Here is an 8,120-nt window from a genome sequence, read left to right on the forward strand (position 1 = left end):
CAATACACTATATTGAAGAGGCTACAACCTCACCCAGAGTCAAATACAATGACTCAGATATTTTACCAGGGTAAGAGATAATCCATATGAGCTCTGAGTTTATATGCACTAATGTATGTGGAATTTCAATACAAAGAGTGGTCTCCAAAACAATTTCTTTGCTGTTAGGTGTCACTGAGCTGATTGTGCCTCATAGTGACCCTATCTACAACAGAACAAAACACTGCCTGGTCCTGCACCATCCTCTCACTCCTTGCTATGCTTGAGCCTATTGTTACAGCCACTCTGTCAATCTGTCTCATTGAGAGTCTTCCTTTTTTCTCTGACTTTCCACTTTACCAAGCATGGTATCATTCTCCGGAGACTAGTCTTTTCTGAGCACATGACCAAAGTAGGGTGAGAAAAAGTCTGGCCATTCTCACTTCGAAGGAGCATGGTGGCTACACTTCTTCTGAGACATATTTGTTCATTCTTTTGGCAGTGCAAAGTATTTTTATTATTCTTCACCTACACCACAATTCAAAGGTATCAACTCTTCTTCAGTCTTCCTTAATCATTTTTCAGGTTTCACTTGCCTATGAGGCAATTGAAAATACCATGGCTTGGGTTAGGTACACCTTAGTCTTCAAAGTGACATCTTTGGCCTTCAACATTTCTAAGAGGTCTTTTTCAGAAGATTTGACAAATGCAATATGTCATCTGATTCTTGACTGCTGTTTCCATGTGCATTGATTGTAGATCCAAATAAAATGAAATCCTTGAAAACTTCAATCTTTTCTCCAGTTACTGTGATATTGCTTACTTGTCCAGCAGCAAGGATTTTGGTTTTCTTTAGGTTGAAGTATAATCCATACTTAACACTGTAGTCTTTGATCTTCATCAGTAAGTGCTTCAAGTCATCTTTACTTTTAACATGTAGATTGTGTCATCTGTTAGGTCTCACTGAGCTGATTGCATAGCAGTTGTTAGTGAGTTTTCCTCCAGTCTTGATGCCATGTTCTTCTTTATATACTCCAGCTTCCTGGATTATTTGCTCAGCACACAGACTGAATAATTATGGTGAAACGATACAACACTGATACCTTCCTGATTTTAAACCATGAAATATCATCTTATTCTGTTCAAAGACCGCCTTTGCATCTATGTACGGGTTCATAATGAGCACAATTAATTTTCCTGGAATTCCCATTATTCACTATATCATACATAATTTTTTATGATCCCCACAGTTGAATGCCTCTGCATAGTGAATAAAACACAAGTAAACATCTTTCTGTTGTCCTTTGCTTTCAGCCAAGGTCCATCTGACATCAGCAACGATATCCCTTGTTCCACATCTTCTTCTGAATGCAGCCACTGTGTCAATTCATCTCACTGAGTTTACCATAAGAAAATACCAGAAAATGTGTGGTTTTAAAGAACAGAAATTATTATACCACAGTTCAGGAGGCTAGCAGTACAAGTTCAGCACATTGGCAAAGTCATGCTCTATCTGCTTTAAAGGAATATCCTTCCTGTCTCTTCCAAAGTCTCTTAGTCTCAGGCATCTTTTGGCATTTCTTGACTTACACATGCATCTGCATGTTACCTCTTTTTCCTATGATTTATTTTGTCTATAATCTATTTTCCCACTTAATAAAACATCACTCAGAAGGAATTACGATCTACTATATTCCTATATGTCCTCATGTTAACCTAATTGATAGCATCTCAAAGATTTATTCCAATCAAGTCACTTTCACAGTTTTGGAATTCAACATACAGTTTTAAGGGACACTGTTCATTCCATAAATCCATATATCTTATGAGGGACTGATTTTTAGAGTTTGTAAGTGTATATAACTGCTACAATTCATTAATAACTGGTGAATAACCCAATCAGGAAGTGGGTAAAATATATGAATAGACAGTTATCTAAAGAAGATAAACAAGTGACTAATAAGCTCTTGAAGCAATCCTTAACATTATTAGTCATCAGGGAAATGCATATCAAAAATGTAATTAAATAACACTTTTCAACCACTATGATGGTTAGACTAAAAAGACAGATAATAAAAAGTATTTTTGAGAATGTGAAGAAATTAAAACTCTTAATACACTGCTGGTAGGATGAAAACTTGTACAGACACTTTGGAAAACAGTATGGCAGCTCTTCAAAAGAAAGTTACTAAATGATACAGCTATTCTACTCTTGGAGATATATACCCAAGAGAAAGGAACACATGTGTCCACATGAAAACATATACACAAATGTTCATGTTAGCATTGTTCACAATGCCCCTATGGTAGTTAAGTGTGCCAACTTCGCTGAGCCTGGTTGAGTGGCTGAGCAGCTGGATGTAGTATTCCTCATGATGAGACTGGTAATGAACTCCATATGGAATCTACTGTGACCAGCTGAGTAGCTGCCTTTGGGATGTGGTCTGCTTCCCATACATAAGCAGCAGCTTTAGCAATGTTGTTGTTGTTGTTGTGTGCCATGGAGTCGAACTCGACTCATAGTGACCCCTCCTGGGGTTGCCAAGGCAGTATCACTACGGAAGTAGATTGCCCAACCTTCCTTCCAAGAAGTGGTGGTGGGTTTGAACTGCCAGCCTTCTGGTTAGCAGTCAGGTGCCTTAGGCACTAATAGTCTCGAGCGTATAGCATGACTGAACCCCGCATGTAGCCGAGTTGTTGTTCAGCAGCCTGTCATGATCTGGCAATCCTCGGACTTTCAACGGACTTGAATTAATGACCTTATGTGTAGTTTGGTAACTTTGGGACTGTGCCTTTTTACTTGTCAACCTTGGGCTTGTTAGTCTCAGCAGCCAGCAGCTGTCTGAGTGAAGAGAAGCCTCTAGCTTCAGTGGGTCAGGAGCAGGAAGCAGAGCTGAAGCCCAAGATTGAGGGGCTTTCATCTAGCCCCTAGAGCCTGGCACTTCGAACGCAGACTTCAAGTTTCCAAATTGTAAGAGAATAAACTCCTGCTTGTTCAAGCATCCAATTTGTAGTATAATCCTGTCAGAGTGGCACTAGGTAACCAAAAAAGCCCCAAAAGTGAAAGCAATTAAAATACCCATTAGCTGATGAATGGATAAATACAATGTGATATAGCCACGTAATGGTATATATTTTGGCAATAAAAATAAATAAAGTACTAATATATGCTACAACAGGGTTAAATCTCGATGAACAGTTTCTTTTGTGGGTGAAAGCACCTAGTCACAGAGGACAACATATTCTATCATTCCATTTATACAAAATATCCCAAATAGGAAATATATAAAGACAGCGGTTAGGTTATTGGTTGTCAGCAGCTAAGAACAGGGAAGAATTTGGGGTCAAAGCTATGGGGATGAATTTTTTTGGGGGGTATAATGAAGATACTTTAAAATTGACTGTAGTGATAAATACACAACTATGTGTCTAAACCAATAGCCAGTGACTTATTCACTTTCAATGTATGAATTGAATGGTATGTGAATTATACCTCAACGCATTAAATTGCAAAAAGAAAAGCACGAAGGGAAACCCAATTTACTGTTATGATTAAAGACATTCACTGGACACCATGTGAAATCATATTAAGGAGCCTCAATAGAGACCACAAGACCAATTCAGACCAATTAGTTATCACATAAATTCTATGGCTGTGCTGCTTTTTCCTCATGGATTAAGAAAAATAAGCAAAACAGGTGGGGAAAAAGAGTACATTAAATAACAAAAATATGATATAAATATAAAATAATTGAAGTATAAAAGTCAGATTTGAACTACAGCAACCATATGAGTTCAAAGTTATGATGTAAAATTTTTCAGAAAGCAAATGACAAAATAAGTAAACATAAATCCAAAATATCCTTTAAATTCAAACCAAACTCACTGCCATTGAATAATTCTGACTCTTAGAATCCCCCATTGGGTTTCTGAGGCTATAAATCTTTACGGAAGTAGATTGCCCCATATGCTTACTTTGGAACAGCAGGTGGGTTTCAACCACCAAATGTCCGGTTTGATTATCAGCCAAATGCCTTACTTGCTACCCACCAGAGCTCCTTTAAATATCCTTTAGATTATATAAAATTGAAAAATATTTTAGGTACATTGAAAAAAAGTAAAAGAGGAATATGATGCAAGCATTTAAGCCACAGGAATGAGGGTAGTACAAATAAAAGACAATGAAAAAGAAAAAAAAAATGTGTAAAAATTAAGTATGTTAAGTGAGGCAGCTGTATAAATTCCAGGAGAAAGTAGAGTGTTATGGACATCAATACTCGAATGAGTCAATAATAGAGATACACAACAGATGGTTTTCCAGAACATGGTGTCTCTGGGAAGACAGTCTCAAGACTGACAGAGATATTACAAATGTCTTACTTCATGGCATTTGTTTAGTAGCTGTATTTTGTAGTAAGTATAATGAAGAAAGGCCAAAATTAAACACATATACTTCCCCACTTTGGAACACTATAAATCCCTTCCCATTACTCACTGCCATCAGGTCGGTTCCGAACCATAGTGACCCCTCCTTGAGTTTCTGAGGTGCTATCACTACGGAAGTAGATTGCCCAACCCGTTAGAAAGTAGTAAGTACATGAATATAGTCCTTGCCATGTCCTGTCAAGTAAAACAATGAGGAGAAAACAAATAAACAAAAACTTCCTTAACATTCACACAACAGGAAAACAGTGCTCAGATGATTCTGGTTATATTGTTATGACTCATTATCTTCAATATGACTCTTCAAATTTTCTCAGTTTCTTCATCTCTGGTGTGTAAGAATTAGAGTGTATCAATGAATTTACATTCTCTTTTTATACACAGAATTTTGTTCTATAAAACCTAGTGTGAAAACTCATAATATGGAAAAAAATTGCTCTGATTGATTTCTGGGTGAGAAACATAATAGCTTAGGTGAGTTAAGATAAGCACCTTTAGCCAGGAATAAGACAAGAATATTAATGTATAACATTGATTATTATCTTGCATATGAGTTAATAAAAGAGACATATTGCCTACCAAAAGAAATATAAATGACAAATACAGGAAATCTGATGTTTAACAATTAATCCTCCTGGTCAAATCATGAAGAAACACTAAGAGTTCACATAGAGGAAATACTAAATAGTTAATATTCACTTAGTATATACTTTGGAACATGGTTTTAAGGACTTAAATTTTTTGTGTTATATAACTGTCACAACTCTTTAATCCCATTTTACAAAATAAAAAGTGAGCAACAATTCTTTTAATTTGCTCAAAGTCATACAAATAACAAGGAGAACAACAAATTTTCACAACCAAACAATCTGATTCCAGAGATTAGAATCTCAATTGTTTTGCCTTGCTCTTCTGATTCCCAGCAGAACAATGTGACACAGTGGTTTTCAAACTAGAACATTCACCAGCATCATCTGAGGGCTTATTTGATCACAAATTGTACCCCTCATCATTCTCAGCCTGTCTGGTTCTGTATGTCTGGTGTGAAGCTCAAGAATTTAAATTGCCAAAATCCCAAGTGTACTGCTTTAAAAGAAATGATTGGAAACAAACCATAAATAAATAAATAAATAAATAACCAAACTCATTGACCTTGAGTTGAGTGCAACTCATAGTGACCTCTCTTTGGGTTTCTGAAGCAGTATTTCTATGGAAGTAGATTGCTCAATCTTCCTTCCAATGAGTGAGGAGCTGCTGATGAATTTGAACCTCCAGCCTTCTGGTTGGCAGTCAATGCCTTAAGCACTATGCCAACAAGCAAACCATTAAAGACAACTTTTATAGTTTAAACAATTGTTTTTAACATTTTAATGATAATTTATATAAATGTTAAGCCCAAACACCACACCCACTGCCACAAAGTTGATTCTGACTCAAAGCAACCATATATGACAGAGTAGAAAGGCCCTGTAGGGTTTCTAAGGCTCTTAAACTGTATGAAAACAGACTGCCTCATCTTTTGCTGTGGAGCAAGCAGCTGATGGGTTCAAACCACCTATCTTTTGATTAGCAGCAAATGTTTTAACCTCTGCACCACTATAGCTCCCTTATAATTGACAAATAACATCAAGGAAGGGGAACATATGTAAAAACAATATGTAAAGGTAAAATGGTACAATTTTTTCAACAAAAGGGAAAGTCTAAACATTTAAATGCCTTACGTGTAGCAATAATGATTGTTGTCAGTAGGAACTGATTTTATTATTACTGTGATTAAAATAATGGTGCAGAGATTCATGGCACTCCCATGTGTGCACAGTAGAATTACACTCCATAGGAATTTCAAGGCTGTGACTGTTAGGAAACAAATCATCACGTTTTCCTTCCAAGGTGCCTCTGAGTGGATTTGAACCACTAACTTCTGGTTAGTAGTTCAGCACTGAACCACTTGAGTCACCCAAGGACTCCTCCCTCTGAAGTAAGTCTTATAATTACCCATCTTTCACTATCAAGTTGGATCTGACTCATGGTGACTTCTCCTTGGGTTTCCAAGGCTGTATCACCAACCAGCCGCTCCTCTGAAGGATGATTGGGCAGTCTACTTGTGTAGTGAGATTGCCTCGGAAACCCAAGGAGGGGTCAATATGAGTCAGATCCAGATCCACGGCAGTGAGTTTGGTTTGTTTTTTTGGTATCACTATGAAAATAGATTGCCCAATCTTCCTCCCGAGGAGTGGCTGATAGGTTGCCCGCAGGTAGCCTGGAGCACTTTTATGGTGCAAATGGTTAACACCTTTGGCTGCTAACCAAAAAGGTTGGAAGTTTGAGTAGATCCAGAGGGTCCACAAAAGAAAGACCTGGTGATATACTTCAAAAAAATCAGTCACTGGAAACTCTAAGGAACACAGTTCTACTCTGACACACATAGAGTTACCATGAGTTGCAATCTACTAAAAAAAACTTTTATTTTTTTCCTAGCCTGAACTGTTACCATACGACTTCTTACTGGAAAGTGCTATTTATTTATTTATTTACTTATTTATTATAATAATTAACTATCAGCAGAAAGAGGTGTTTTTTTTTTTAATTGTGATTTGGGCGAAAGTTTACAGAGCAAATTCCCTTTCCATACAGCAATTCATATACACTTTGTCTCATGACATATGACTACAATTTACTGCAATGCAACAGCTCCCATCCCACTTCCTCGTGATAGTTACCTCCTCCTTATGTCCATCCCTCCATGCACTTCTGACCCCTGAGCTGTCTCCCTGGGAATAAACAGCCCTTCCTTTTCCCATGATTGTTCTTTCCAAGGAATATCTATTTCAGGTACATGTTCAACTCATATGCCTATCTTTTGTTTGGCTGGAAGTCACAGGTATGGGTTCAATTCCAAACCTGAAGGGCAACTAGAGGCTATAGTCTTAGTGGTTCCACTAGTCTCTATCAGATCAGCAAAACTTGTTGCCCTTTTTTTTTTTTTAATTTCCAAATGATTTTGAGTTTTGTTCCACATTGTTCTCCCTTGCTATCCAGAAACTCCTATATAGATCCTCATCTGAGTGGTTTACAGTGGTAGCCAGGCACCATCTAGTTCTTCTGGTCTCATAGTCATATAGCCTGAGGATTGCATGGTGTACCAGTCGCTAGAACTAATTCTTTCCATGAATGTTTGGTTTTCATCATTCTTCTTTGGATGAGGAGAGACCCATAGTTGCATCTAGATGGCTGCTTGCAAGCGTTTAAGACCACAGTCACTACTCGCCAAAGTAGGAGATGGAACAATGTTTTGTATAGTATGTTATGCCAATTGAGATTGATGTCCCCTGCGACTATAGTCCTGAGCCACCAGTTTCAACTACTTTCTCCTTCTGGCTAGATGACTGTGACCAAGAAGGGACTACAACCTTGTCAGCTCTACTATACACCTCGGAATTCCTACAGAACATACAAATACACTTGTAAAACCATTGTCTGCCAACCCTATACATGGTCTTGGGTACAATCCCTGCTGCGTAAACATACCTAATATTTCAGCCTGTCCACCCATCTATCCACCTGTATACCCATGTTTGCTTTCAATGACAATGCAGTACTGATGTGCAAAAGAGTTCATCTTTGTTGTCTGTAACTCCCATGAATTTCTCTATGTCTTCCTCTTCCTCAATGCCACCGTGTTGATCACTCACATTTGG

The sequence above is a fragment of the Orycteropus afer genome, unplaced genomic scaffold (assembly GCF_000298275.1).
Source record: "Orycteropus afer afer isolate SDZICR_OR568_19922 unplaced genomic scaffold, OryAfe1.0 scaffold00186, whole genome shotgun sequence".
NCBI lineage: Eukaryota > Metazoa > Chordata > Mammalia > Tubulidentata > Orycteropodidae > Orycteropus > Orycteropus afer.